The 14008-nt window shown below is 43.9% G+C and overlaps 1 protein-coding gene across 4 annotated transcripts in view; it reads right to left on the reverse strand.

Moving 5' to 3' along the window:
- Positions 1-14008, reverse strand: part of LOC117412442 (plastin-3) — a 66940-nt gene that overhangs the window by 34836 nt on the left and 18096 nt on the right. The window contains exon 1 of one of the 4 annotated variants that reach the window (XM_034020883.3): positions 4523-4636. The exons of the other annotated variants lie outside the window; for them this stretch is intronic. The gene's annotated coding sequence lies outside the window, so the exon portion shown is untranslated. Of the gene's footprint in view, positions 1-4522; positions 4637-14008 lie in introns of those variants that run through there. 4 annotated transcript variants of the gene reach the window in all.

Genomic DNA, 14008 nt, shown 5'->3' on the forward strand with positions numbered 1-14008 from the left:
CCGTCACTAGCCTTTGCCTTGTTTGTGTAAAATCGGATGAATTTCTAATGTAAACATAATGGTAAATTAAGAAAAAAAAAAATAATTAAATAAAAACCCACTTCCAAAGGAGAGAAAAAAAATACATTAACACTATGGCCTATTCACATGGAAATAATTCTCTCTCTCTTTTTTTTTTTTTTTTTAAATTTGCTGTTGAGATTATTTTATGAATTGCGTAGCCCAGCCAGGCTGCAGAGATGCATATCACTTTTTGCTGTCACATGTAATCAAAACTTTACATGACTTTGCATAGCCACTTAGATTTACATTATCTTCAGTGAATACAACTACAGTGTACTTTTCCCCCCAAACAGTACAGTACATTAGAGGTAGCCTACCCTTTCCTGCAACAGAACTTTCCACAGCGACACATTCTCCGGTTGATCATTTTGGTTTGGCTGTAGTTTTTTTGGTTTATCATCTACTTATTCTGGATGTTTGTTTTTCAGATGTACAGTGAAGTATCCCATTTGCATATTGCACACACTGCCTTGTCCTTGCTTATAAAAGGTACACCGTCTAGTCCTTTAAATTTCCCAGAACCGAAAATACTCCCAAACATTACTTTTGGTTGCTCCTGGATTTCACGTACCTGACAAGCAGGTTGCTTTCTGGTATTTAACCAGAAACAAACAAACAAAAAAAACTTTTAGAAACAGCGGCACATTACAACATAGTAAATGTTAAATAGTATTAGTTTCATTCAAGACAGACAGCTGCAGTTGGGACAGATTTTAAACTAAATAATATGTATAAAATAAATTAATAAAATAAGGTTACTCTTATCTCTCCAGTATCATCCTGTATTTGTTCACAGTATATGCATATTCTCAATAACTTTTAGAAGCAACACCACAGATTACGTTCTTGACAGTAAGTTTATATACAAGACAAGTTTTTAATTTCATGGAATATTCGATTTCAATAAAATATTATCGCTTTGTTATCGTGGGGTCCCAATCGTGACCACTAAAAACATTATCAGTCCATAATGCATTTCATTTGCGCCCCAACAGGTAGTGTTGAAAACTAATTTATACTTACTTTGGAGCCAAGGTGCACATTCCTTACCAGTCCTTATATTAGTGAATCTATTCCTGAATTATACAGGCATGTAAAACGAGGTCATGCAAGAGCCAGAGAGGGTAGCATTCACCTACAGTATCTGGTTTCAAATTAATCTCTTTTAGAGAACTCTTTTTTTAAACCTGTCATATTCTGAATTTCTTGCAAAACTGATCATCTGGCTGCTGAAGCGGAACAGCGAGGATGGAGAGTCCAGGTTTACCCAGTGGAGGTGGGTTGTTGAGGATTTGTGCCACACTCCACAACCCGGTTTCTCAGAGACATCGGATTTAGTGGTAAAGAGTTGACGAAAAGATTCTGGGTGGGGACGTCAAGCATTGTAGAAAGAAAGCAACGTCAATGTAAAGGAAGGTAAGTAAGCTGGGCTGAGTTGAGTGGGGGACGGAGGGGGGTGATGCTGGGACGCCAGAATCACTGTCGAGCCCTCTTAAAGGTGTCGTGGGCTTGTCGACGAAACACCAAGGATGGAAGGTGCCCACTTGAAGACTCCAGAGAAGTACCCTACTCAGCTCAGTCCAGACGGTTGTCATGCTGATGCGCTAGGGAGGCCGCACAGTGGTTGATGCCTGGAGCCAGCGTTGCAGCCGCTGTGTGTGCAGATGCGTCAGGGAGGCAAAATATGCTGATCCCTGGAGCCAGCATTACACTTCAGCCATCAACACCAGGCAAAAAGATATCTACATCATCAGATGGAAGGAAACGCAGATGGATCACATTAGTTTACAGTAAAAGAAGCTATGTCTAGTTTAAAAAAATGAAAAGCTCTGCCCCACTTTTCAGCGTGCAGGGGTTTTAGTTTGTTGAAAAATAAATAAATAATAAATAAATAAATAAATAAGTTTTACACGAACTAACCTGCCAGTGACAGAGATCCCACCCTTTACACTAACCTACCAGTGACACAGATCCCACCCTTTACACTAAGCTACCAGTTAATCTAGCTTGCTGCTACTGTATGTGCTGCTTGAATAAAATGATAAAATCCTCGCTAAAGCAGAATTACTGAAAGAAAGGCAGGAGTGGCAAACAAGGAAATACACTCGAGATAGAGGGAGGACAGACTTGCCAGAAACTCGAATCTGTAACAGTAGAGTGTGTCTGATAACACTGATGGTTAAGCTGAAGCACACTGCACCTGTATGCAGAGAAGTATTTTCAGGTATGCTGCGTCAATGTGCTGGTATAAAACTGCAGCTGTGACTCTCGTTACCATAACACTTTAAAAGGCATACTGCAACTATTCATATTGGGTTTATGTACAATTACCAAATCACTATCAATTTTATATTGATTATGACCTGTAGTACTAATTCCATCTGAAGGAAAATGTATGGAAAACAATAATTAAAACCCATGACCAGCAGTCTGAAAATCAGCTGACCCAGCACAAATCTTTGCATGTCCATAACAAAACCTCGGTCAAAGCCGAAGCCTCCAGCTCATCACTCAGCTATGCCGTGCCTCAGCAGTTCACCAGTGCACAGAGGCAGCTGCCCGCCACTTCACAAAGCCTCTGCAAACCAGGACGGCAAAGTGCTGAGCAGCAGAACGAGGAGGTCAGGGAACATGGCCTCCACACACACCACCCTCACAGAACAATCCAGCGAGAGCGCGAGGAGGTCAGGGAGCATGGCCTCCCCACACACCACACTACACCCCGCTCACAGAACAAGCCAGTGAGAGTGCGAGGAGGTCAGGGAGCACTGCCTCCACACACACCACACTACACCCCGCTCACAGAACAAGCCAGTGAGAGTGCGAGGAGGTCAGGGAGCACGGCCTCCACACACACCACACTAGACCCCGCTCACAGAACAAGCCAAAGAGAGCGCGAGGAGGTCAGGGAGCACGGCCTCCACACACACACCACACTACACCCCGCTCACAGAACAAGCCAAAGAGAGCGCGAGGAGGTCAGGGAGTACGGCCTCCACACACACCCACCACAACACCCCGCTCACAGAACAAGCCAAAGAGAGCACGAGGAGGTCAGGGAGCACTGCCTCCACACACACCACACTACACCCCGCTCACAGAACAAGCCAGTGAGAGTGCGAGGAGGTCAGGGAGCACGGCCTCCACACACACCACACTACACCCCGCTCACAGAACAAGCCAAAGAGAGCGCGAGGAGGTCAGGGAGCACGGCCTCCACACACACACACACACCACACACTACACCCCGCTCACAGAACAAGCCAAAGAGAGCGCGAGGAGGTCAGGGAGTACGGCCTCCACACACACCCACCACAACACCCCGCTCACAGAACAAGCCAAAGAGAGCACGAGGAGGTCAGGGAGCACTGCCTCCACACACACCACACTACACACCGCTCACAGAACAAGCCAAAGAGAGCGCGAGGAGGTCAGGGAGCACGGCCTCCACACACACCACACTACACCCCGCTCACAGAACAAGCCAGCGACAGCACGAGGAGGTCAGAGAGCACGGCCTCCACACACACCACACTACACCCTGCTCACAGAACAAGTCAGCGAGAGCGCGAGGAGGTCAGGGAGCACAGCCCCCCCCCCCCCCCACACACACACACACACACACACACACACACACACACTACACCCCGCTCACAGAACAAGCCAGCAAGAGCGCAAGGAGGTCAGAGAGCACGGCCTCCACACACACCACACTACACCCCGCTCACAGAACAAGCCAGCGAGAGCGTCAGGAGGTCATGGAGCATGGCCTCTACTACACCCCGCTCACAGAACAAGCCAGCGAGAGCGTCAGGAGGTCATGGAGCATGGCCTCTACTACACCCCGCTCACAGAACAAGCCAGCGAGAGCGTCAGGTCATGGAGTATGGCCTCCCCAGACACCCCCCTCAAAGCAGCAGAACAAGCCAAACTACACTCATGTTGCTGGAATCTAAAGGTCAGGTTCCTACCGCCTTCCTGGAATGTGTCCCTGTCTCCTTGTTAACATTTTATTTTAAATGTTTTTTTTTTTTCCTTTTCAGAACATTAATCTACAGCATCACTGGTTAAAAGAGTTGTGTAAGAAATGCCAGCTCAATAACTCAACACAATTTACTTCCAGGTCATTTACAAAAATCCATTAAAATTACTGTTCCATTAACAATAAACCTTGTGAACATGTGCAGACATGTTACACATGAAAACAAAACACTATACAAAAAATAATTATTCACTTTAAACTCAATGTAAAGGTATGCACGGAAAAGAGTGCACTCCCCAGACTGTAAACAACGGAGCACACTTCAACAATTTGCTATTAAATCTGCAGCTCTGCAGGCAGAACACTGAGAAGAAAACTCCCAACCCGGCACACAGGAGCAACCCTGCTGTGAAGATGTAAAGGCTAGACCCCCATTTGTCCCAAAATGAATGTAAAAGACGATGCAGTAGTCCTGACCTGAAGCTGCAGTCCTGCGAGCGGTCTGCCTCCACGCCCTGTGTGCTAATCTAAAAACCCAGCATTCCTGTCTGGCTCACAGAGGCCAGCACAGTCGACAAGCCAGAACACTTCCTGCCAGCAGCCTTCTACCGCTTGGTTTGTTTTTATTTCTACTCCCAGCTGAACTTTAACTAGGCACTCATCTTGCACACAGTACCACAGCTCACCGTGTCTTCGATTACTGTACCTAGACTAACTTCCATGCTTTCTTTTCCTTAATGCATTTAGTGGCTGTGTGTGAAAATACAAATCTGAACAGATGCAATGAAAATTACAGGCTGTGCAAGGATATTTATAGACCTTTATTGCCAGTTGCCAGCCCTACTGATTTAGGCTGTCCCATCCACCCCCCCCCGCCGATCTAAAAACCACGTACAAGAAAATGTGCATCTCACTGCATGCAGCTCCACCCCCGCCCCACCCCTTTCCATGTCTCTACTGGTCTAAAACCAGCTACAGTAGCATTCACAAGCATTCCTAAGCCCAATAACAGTGTATACAGCAATTACCAATACATTTTTGTTGGAACTTCAAATCAAATTTAATTAAGCCTGATGAACTACCAGAAAAGTCCTGGTACAAACAAAATCCAAACAAGTAGAAAGTAGAAAACCCATTCTGCACCACATTGTTCTACAGTTTCACAGATGCTGATTAGCACCCATCTTGGCGTGCTACCGTACTGTAGATAAGGTAGTTGAAGAATAATCCGGGTCTGTGAAACCAGCCCTTGTTGGACCTTAAAATAAACTGGAATATATGGTTAAATGTGTGATAAAAAAGGGTGAATGAAAACCAGCCAAGCTGCTAATAAAAGAGGGCACTGACCAGCAGCGTAACAAGGCAAGCAAATCATAAAATAGTGAGATCTTCAGTGACTGAGACATTACTCAATACATGCACGAGAGAGAAAGGAGAGACAACACCCTGCAGCTTGAGGGAATGATCTCTGGACCTGCAATGGCAAATAATATCAATCTACATTCATACACTTCAGTAGGCACTCATTCAGGGTTAACTGGAGTCTCTACTGTGTTCCGCTTTCACAGAAATCACTTTTTTGCAGCTTGTTTGGATAAATCGGCAAGTGTACTAGTTGAGTTTCTATTTAGAGTAATATTTACAGAGCGCTATTGTTTTTAAACAGCTGGCTATTCTTTTTTATATAGTGATTTTTAATACAGGTCTATATTATAATGCAAATCGCTACAGTAACTTCTTTTGTTTCCCATTGTAGTTTATAGCCTGTGTATTCTGCTCCTTGCATTAAACAGTGCCCAGTGTCTTGTACACTAATTTACCTGCAACAACAAATAAAAGAAGGCTCCTAGATCCCCCAGCCAAGACTGATTCATTCCCATATTCTCTGGCCAACCACCTTAAATGGATAATAACTCATAATACTGGAATAGCCAGTGCAGAAAACTGATGCCATTTCAAACAGAATTCCAAAAACAACTCATCCTATTTATCCAAATAGGGACCGAGTTATCAACATGCAAGTGCCAGGTAAAAAGCTGAATGCCAAGCTGGAAACAGTTAGGAATGAAGCTCAGGTACTGCAGTTTCAGACTTCCAAAAACAAGGAAAAAATACTGCAAAGCAATTTTAAACATTATTAAAAGCATTAATCCAGCACTTCATTTCCACATTATAAATCACATGTGAGAATGTGACAGAAAAAGAATGCATCTTGGTTATAAATCTCCCTCCCGACCTGTGAGGGCGCTGTGTAAAGGGAACAGTGTGCCCCGGACTGGATGGCCTGACAATTCATTCCAAGGGATAGGTGGAAAGGGGACGGAGCTACGGTAAACCAAGTCATCGACCCAGAAGGGAAGCGATATGGCAATCATGGATTGAAGGAGAAACGGTTGCACTCGCTAACCAAGGGGGCGTGACTGACAGTACAAAAGGGGACAGAGCAAGGTGATCTGTTCTTTTTGTTATGGTTAAGAGAGAACGGCTAAAGGACGAACGTAAAATAACCGTGAGTGTTTAGTCTTTGTTTGTTTTGTCGAGTCTAATTGTACTGTTTGTTATTTATTAGACGGCTAACACGATCCGGAGCTGTCGCTACAGGCCAGCACAAACCCGGACGACCCAGGGGACTTTTTTGACCTGAAAAAATAAACAAACAATGACCAGGGGACACAAATGGAGATTAGATAAACGGGCATTCAGAGCAGAAAATAGGAGGCACTTTTTTTTACACATTAAGCGTTACAATACAAGTAATACAATAAGAGCACAATACAATACTTGTGCACCGCATCACCTCTACACCTGCACACTACAGCCACTTTGCCACAAAGAAATATTAAGAATTTGTAATAATGCCAGGAGATCCTATCCTGTGCAGACGTCTCCCCATACACAACATACAGCACAGCACAATTCTAAAGAGGCATCTCTCTGTGCACACAGCATACAGCACAGCACAATTCTAAAGAGGCATCTCTCTGTGCACACAGCACAGCACAATTCTAAAGAGGCATCTCTCTGTGCACACAGCATACAGCACAGCACAATTCTAAAGAGGCATCTCTCTGTGCACACAGCACAGCACAACACGATTCAAAAGTTACACCAAGTTAAAGTAATGCTTGTTTGTGATTCGTAATAAGTTAATGTGCATCATGTGTTGGGTGTCTCTTATTGTATAAGAGGTATTATTGCACACAGTTTGAGCATCTCCAACTGCACAAGACAAACTTCCAGCACTCATTTCTGTACACGGTACATACTGTATATCAAGTTTAAGTTTTTTCTAGTTAGGATCAGCATCAACCTATCTGCAAACGTGTTTCAGTGCTTTTTCCAAACGTGGCCAACCTCAGAATTTCTTGTCCAGCGTCAAAGTCACTGGGGGATTGTGGGATAGCATTGATAGCATTTTAAAGAAACCCATGACAGTACTACATTCAGAAAAAAACTGCCCGTGCAATGAATGCTGCAATTGAAAAAACGTTTGTCGCTATTTTTATTTTCGCTACACATACGACTTTCGCCAAGGACACGTATATTCCGCAAAGCGCCCATTAACTATTTCTGGGTTTCAGAGTCAGCCCAGATTGTTCAAATTCATTTTTGTTTCTTCATTCTCCCACTTGCTGACACAATTATCTTTTTTGGCTAACCTTTGACAGACACATTGCAGTCGTGAAAACAGCTTGACGCGTGCAGCTCTGTTCCCCTATTGGCTTCTTCTCCAGCCCACGCCTCCCTGCTACGTGATGACTGGCCACATCCGGTACGATATAGCAAACCAGGCCAGTGGCGACGTGGCAGGCAGTGGAACTCCCTTCTCTAAGGCCAGTGGCTACGTGGCAGGCAGTGGAACTCCCTTCTCTAAGTCCAGGGCTGATGTGGCAGGCAGTGGAACTCCCTTCTCTAAGGCCAGTGGCGACGTGGCAGGCAGTGGAACTCCCTTCTCTAAGGCCAGGGCTGATGTGGCAGGCAGTGGAACTCCCTTCTCTAAGGCCAGGGTCGATGTGGGAGGCAGTGGAACTCCCTTCTCTAAGGCCAGGGCTGATGTGGCAGGCAGTGGAACTCCCTTCTCTAAGGCCAGGGTCGACGTGGCAGGCAGTGGAACTCCCTTCTCTAAGGCCAGGGTCGACGTGGCAGGCAGTGGAACTCCCTTCTCTAAGGCCAGGGTCGACGTGGCAGGCAGTGGAACTCCCTTCTCTAAGGCCAGGGTCAACGTGGCAGGCAGTGGAACTCCCTTCTCTAAGGCCAGGGCTGATGTGGCAGGCAGTGTGTAACAAACTCACCTTTAACAAAAGCTAACTAAATAAAGAAAAAAGTTACCTCCCTGAATGAACCATATATAAATATTAATACAGAGGGAAAGTACAGTGAAAAGGACGCAGAAATCTTTGTAATCCACTTCCCAAAGAAAAAGGAAAATATCAATCATTTAAACCAGACCACAAATTTACGGTTATTTCAATCCTGCTTTTTGTATTCCTCCATCTAGATTTAACTGAGCTTGGGACGAAAGAGAAAAGAAAAATAATAAAATAAATAAAACAAGGCTGCAGCAAAGTACCATTAAAAAAGAAATGTATTTGTAATATCAAGTACTGATCAGTAACATTGCATAACAAGACCTTACACTCAATCCACACTGTTAAATCACTCCAAACAAACCACATTCAATCATATAGGCTACCGTTCAAAGACAAAGAAAGCACTGCATTTCTATTTTCAAACAAACCAACATACACAGTTAACACGTTTAAACAGCAAACACAGACAACAAAGTGTTAGCACGTTAGCGACTCAATCCCAGTCAAAGTTAGTTTTATAGTTAAACCCAGCCCGCTCATATCAGCATGCTAAACAAAGCACAGTCTCGAACCATTCATATTTTAGTACTTTGGGTTTATTCAAAAGGCCTCCAAACCTATTAAGGGGCTAGTCCTAACAATGTACCATTAATAGGAGACTTTATTACATTAGAAAAACTAAACATAAACAAGATACCTGGCCAGGTTTAAGTGTTGTGCAATTAAGTCCAACACATGGTGCGATTCTTGCAACATATAGAAACATTTATTATTCTTTATGCGTCAGTCACCACAAGTGGTACTCCCTTCCCCAAGGCCAGGGCCAGGCGTAGTGGGAGTGTGGTGTTACAATATCAGATTTTAGCACATATAACCACATTGCAAATGGGTGGAGCAATACTGTTATTACACTCGGACCCTAAAGAGGGCTGTGTGGGAGGGATGCTGGCATGAGAAGAAACAGGAGCCCTGGACAGCTGGAGCACAGTAGTCTACACAGACCCTCCTTCCTTGCTGATCCTACTGCACTGCATAAAGAGGTATTCAAACCAGTGCTGTAAACCTGCATTTCATTTGAACCTTTTTCTATAAACATCCTTTTACCAATTAAACAAGATACCGGCCTACATTCTTAACAACAAAATAGACTTGATTAAGTTTTTATATTTTACTTCTGTATTTATTTCAAATGTGACTTGCTTTTTACAGCATGCAGGATTCAATTACAGTGGTTTAAAAGGCATCACGGCTTTACCAAACATGAAACCTTTCAAAAAATCAAAGCAAGACCCTCATAAAACAGACTGTTCTCCGTTAACCTTTTACTAAAATACCGCCCCACATGGGATTGATATTTTTATCTACTGTTCAGACCTCTCCAGCCTTAATTCAAACACTGATTGTTACTCCAACAATCAGTATTGTATTTGGATTGATTGCTTTGACTGGTGGGTACATTGCTGGACACTGTGCACATTAAAGAGTGCATAGCCTGCAGCAGCATATTTAACTCCAGTAGAATCTCCTGCCCAAACTGCTTACTGGGGAGTCTTACCCTCCACAGGCCATGGAAACTGTTGGGTGACTGAAGGGGGGTTGAAAGCAGGTTTGATCTGGAAATACAAATACTACTATACAAATGCACAAGCAGTTGCTTGCCAGCTTTCACTACAATCTGTTCTACTGCACTGTATGGAAGATTAAATGCACACACTTCTAATAAAATACCTGTACAGTAGCGCTGGATCACAGCACTCTGTGCTGTAGGCTCGATGGGTCAGGGTTCCACAGGGTCCCTCGCACCTGACTGAGCAGGTGGCGGAGGAGAAGCAGTTGCCAGGGGTGGTCGCACAGTAATTACGACAGTGCCGAAAACCAAGTCCATCTGGGCCAGAACGGGGCTACTAACAGCACCCTGGCCCGGTCTCGCCTGATCTTCTCCAGGCACATCGGTAGTACTGCTATAGGTGGAAAGCCGTGCAGTAGAGCCCTTGGCCACTTGTGGGCCATGGTGTCTACACCTAGCGGAGCCTCGCTCTTCTAAATGGAGATGCAGAGGGGACAGTGGGTCAATTTCGGATCTATGTCTTTTCTCCAGAATCTGTCCCAAATCACATTCACCACGTCGGGGTGAAGTCTCCATTCCGATTCACAGGGAACCTTCCTTGATAGGTGGTCCGCTGCCCCATTCATAACTCCCAGCAGATGAACTGCTCTGAGAGACAGAATGTTGTTGTGTGCCCAAAACAGTAGTTTGCTGGCTACTCGAAGGAGGCGGGGTGACCGCAGGTCGCCTTGGTGATTTACATAAGCCACCACTGTAGTGTTGTCCGTCCAGATCAACACATGCCTGCCTTGAACCTCCTGAGAAATGCTACAAGGCCAGATACACTGCTTGCAGTTCGAGGAGATTGATGTGGCCACCCACCCAGGGGGGCTGCCACACGCCCTGCACTCCTCGTCCATTCCACACCGCACCTCAGCCTGTGCCAGAGGCATCAGAGGTGATGACCTCCCTCCTGGTAACAGTACCCAGAGCCTCTCCCAGGCGCAGTTGTTTCCACCAGGAAAGGGTCACCATGCAGTGACGCAGGATGAAAAACCTTGTGACTGAACCACACTTGGAGGGGGCGCATTCGGAGGCGACCCAGAGGAAGTATCTGGGATGCTGCTGCTATCGGGCCCGGAGCTGCACCTTCAGTCTCTTGCTGAGCTGAAAAGCTCTAGGCAGGATGAGAACCTGTGAACTCCTTTGTCTGGCAAAGTGGCAATCATATTGCTTGAATTCAAGCGGATTCCCAGGTAGGTGACAACTTGGGACGGCACTAGCTGGCTTTTAGGTACGTTTACCATATGATCAAGCTTGCCAAAAAGCTTGATAACTAGATCCATGTGAGCTGCTGTCTGCATTGGCGAGACGGCACAAATGAGCCAGTCCTACAGATAATTAAACTCTGATTCCCATGAGTCTCAGAGGGGCCAGTACAGCATCCATGCACTTTGAAAAAGATAATGAGAGGCCGAACGGCAGCACACGGAACTCGTATGCTTTTCCCTGGAAGGAGAAGTTCAGCTACTTTCTGTGGCCTGGTAGTATGGGGACATGGAAGTAGGCATCTTTAAGGTCCACCATGGTGAACCAGTCACCTGTCCTGATGCTCCTCAGGAACAGATTGAGCTGCCGGAGGTCGAGAATGGGTCGTAGACCACCGTTCCGTTTGGACACCATGAAGTACCGAGACTAACCACACCACCCCACCCCCCTCCTGAAACGCACATCCATCAAATACACATTTTAACACAAAGGCTAATAAACTCCAGGGATGTGCATTTTGATACATTTTTATGAACGTTTAAACTCTATGGCATGTAGTAGTTTGAAAAATCTATGTATAGATATACATATAAAACACAGACACACTTTTTTCTTTATTATATATACTAACAGTAGACCGTTCCCATGACAACGGGACGGGATTCTAAGCAGTGTTTGTTGCCATCATCTACGTGTGTTTTCATATTTTTCTGCATTCCAATAACAGCAACAGCATCGCCGTGTCTTAAGCAAAGATTCTTGAAAAACTGTGCGTATATTTTTTGGTTTGTTTTTTTGGTTTGTTTTTTGCCCGGCAGCTCTTTCACACACAATAACAAAAGCACAACATTAAATTAGGTCGACTGCAAAAATGAAATGAGAGTTAAAAATAGGATCGGGGATGAACAATTCACGTAATTTGTCAGCTCTGCTTTAAATAAAATTAAAAGGGACCAGAATTAGGCTCAGGCAAGATATGAAGGCAAAAGCAAAGATTCTTTTACAATTAACAGCTTTTTTCTGAGTTTAGTTATGAAACAGAATCAGCTAAATCTGTCGCCCGAAAACTTCAAGCCCTACAAATCCGAAAAAATATTTTTTGACATTTATTCAGATACAAAAAAATCAGATGTTTGTATTCGCTAGAAATGACAAATTCCTTGCACTTATTTACCGCCTCACCAGAAATTGCGCAACAGTTTTAAAAATTGCAAATGAAAAAGAGCTCTGTGTGATGTGAGATTAATATAAAAAAGAAAAAAAAACCACAACAGAGGATCAACACAGACGCTCTTGAGCCTCTATTTAAAAGTTTTAGACAGCAAAAAGTAAACAAACCAGACTATGCGCGCATGCATAGTGATCTTTAAGGAAAGCCATTTGGGTCATAAAAGCATTGTGCTGCTTTAGAGCGTGTCAGAATACCATGGGACAGAATAAAGGAAAGCACGTCATTCTGAAATGCCTCGATCAAACAGTGCCCAACTTGCTGGAAATGTGTACTGATTTTTATATACCGAATATACTGTACTACATATTTTTTTGGTGCGACTTTGTTATGTGGAATGTAATAAACAAGAACCAAAACGGTGAGTTTTTTTCCCCTTCATTTCACAACGCCATTTCCACGTTTGTTTTATTTGCAGTGTTTAAAGTTAAATTTCAGTTTTCGTTTGCTTGTTCAGCTACAACAAGGCACAAGTAAACCTCATGTTATTACTTTATGAAAACGTTTCTATGGTCACCGTTTACTGTGAAGAAACGTCAATGGCAAGGAATGAAAAAAAAAAAAAAGGTAAAAAAAAATAAAATGCGGTGTCAACTTTATGTACTATTTATTTCCGAATAAACACACCAACGTTTAACTTGAGCTGCTATTTGGCATCCTTGGTTTTGTAGTTAATATTCACTGGGTAAAGGTCGGCCTACACAGCGTATTCTTTAGTTCTGGGATATTGTTCTATTACAGTGCAGCGTCTTGCTATACAATAAAGACACACACACAGGGGCCACGCCTCCCTGCCCCTGCTGCGATGCTGTCTTTTTCAGGTATCTGGTGAAGTTCTCTTGTTTCTCCCACTGACTGAAAGGATGACTTATAGGTTTATATCAGCAAGTGTTTTTTTCTTTGTGTTTTTGTTTTCTTGAGCTTTCAAAAATGTCTCCTTACATTGTTCTGAACCTCATTGTCTCCGGCTTCTCTTCATTGTTTGGTTGAATATTCGTGTCTATTTTGAATGTATTATTTCTACTCCATTGTGCCATGCTTGTTGTAGTGAGAGTGACACTGGCAGCGGCTTGTTTTTAGATGATATAGGAACATGCATATTACAAGAAGAATGCTGTACGCAGCTTTACCTACTGTGGCAGAGCGGATCTCTGCCTGGAAGAAATGTGTTGGGGTTTGGCAGGGATAGGGTTAATTTCTGTTCCTGCCAGAGAAAGGTGGGGGTGTGGCTGTGTTTGCACAGCCACAGGTGTAATTATCTTTTCTGTTAGTTAATTGTCGCCTGCCTGTAGCAGGTATTTAAACAGAGGAAAATGTTTGTTCTGGGCAGTCTCCATTCTGTGTGACAACAGGCTGTCACTGAAGTGACCTCTGTGTTTTTTTTTTAGGGAGTTAGGTTTTTGTTCTTATTTTGTCTTTTACTTTTGTAATTAACAAAATAAGGCAGAAAAGTTAAAAATACCACTGTTGTCTCTGGGGCTGCTTAAAAAGGGCTATCGGACCTTTAAAATAAGAACAATTTTTCACACTGCTTAAAGTGTGGTTTTGTATAGAGATTTTCCATTTGCAAACTCACTGTTAAAAATGAGATTGTCAGCAGTTAGAGGGGG

This window comes from Acipenser ruthenus, chromosome 16 (assembly GCF_902713425.1).
Source record: "Acipenser ruthenus chromosome 16, fAciRut3.2 maternal haplotype, whole genome shotgun sequence".
Lineage (NCBI taxonomy): Eukaryota > Metazoa > Chordata > Actinopteri > Acipenseriformes > Acipenseridae > Acipenser > Acipenser ruthenus.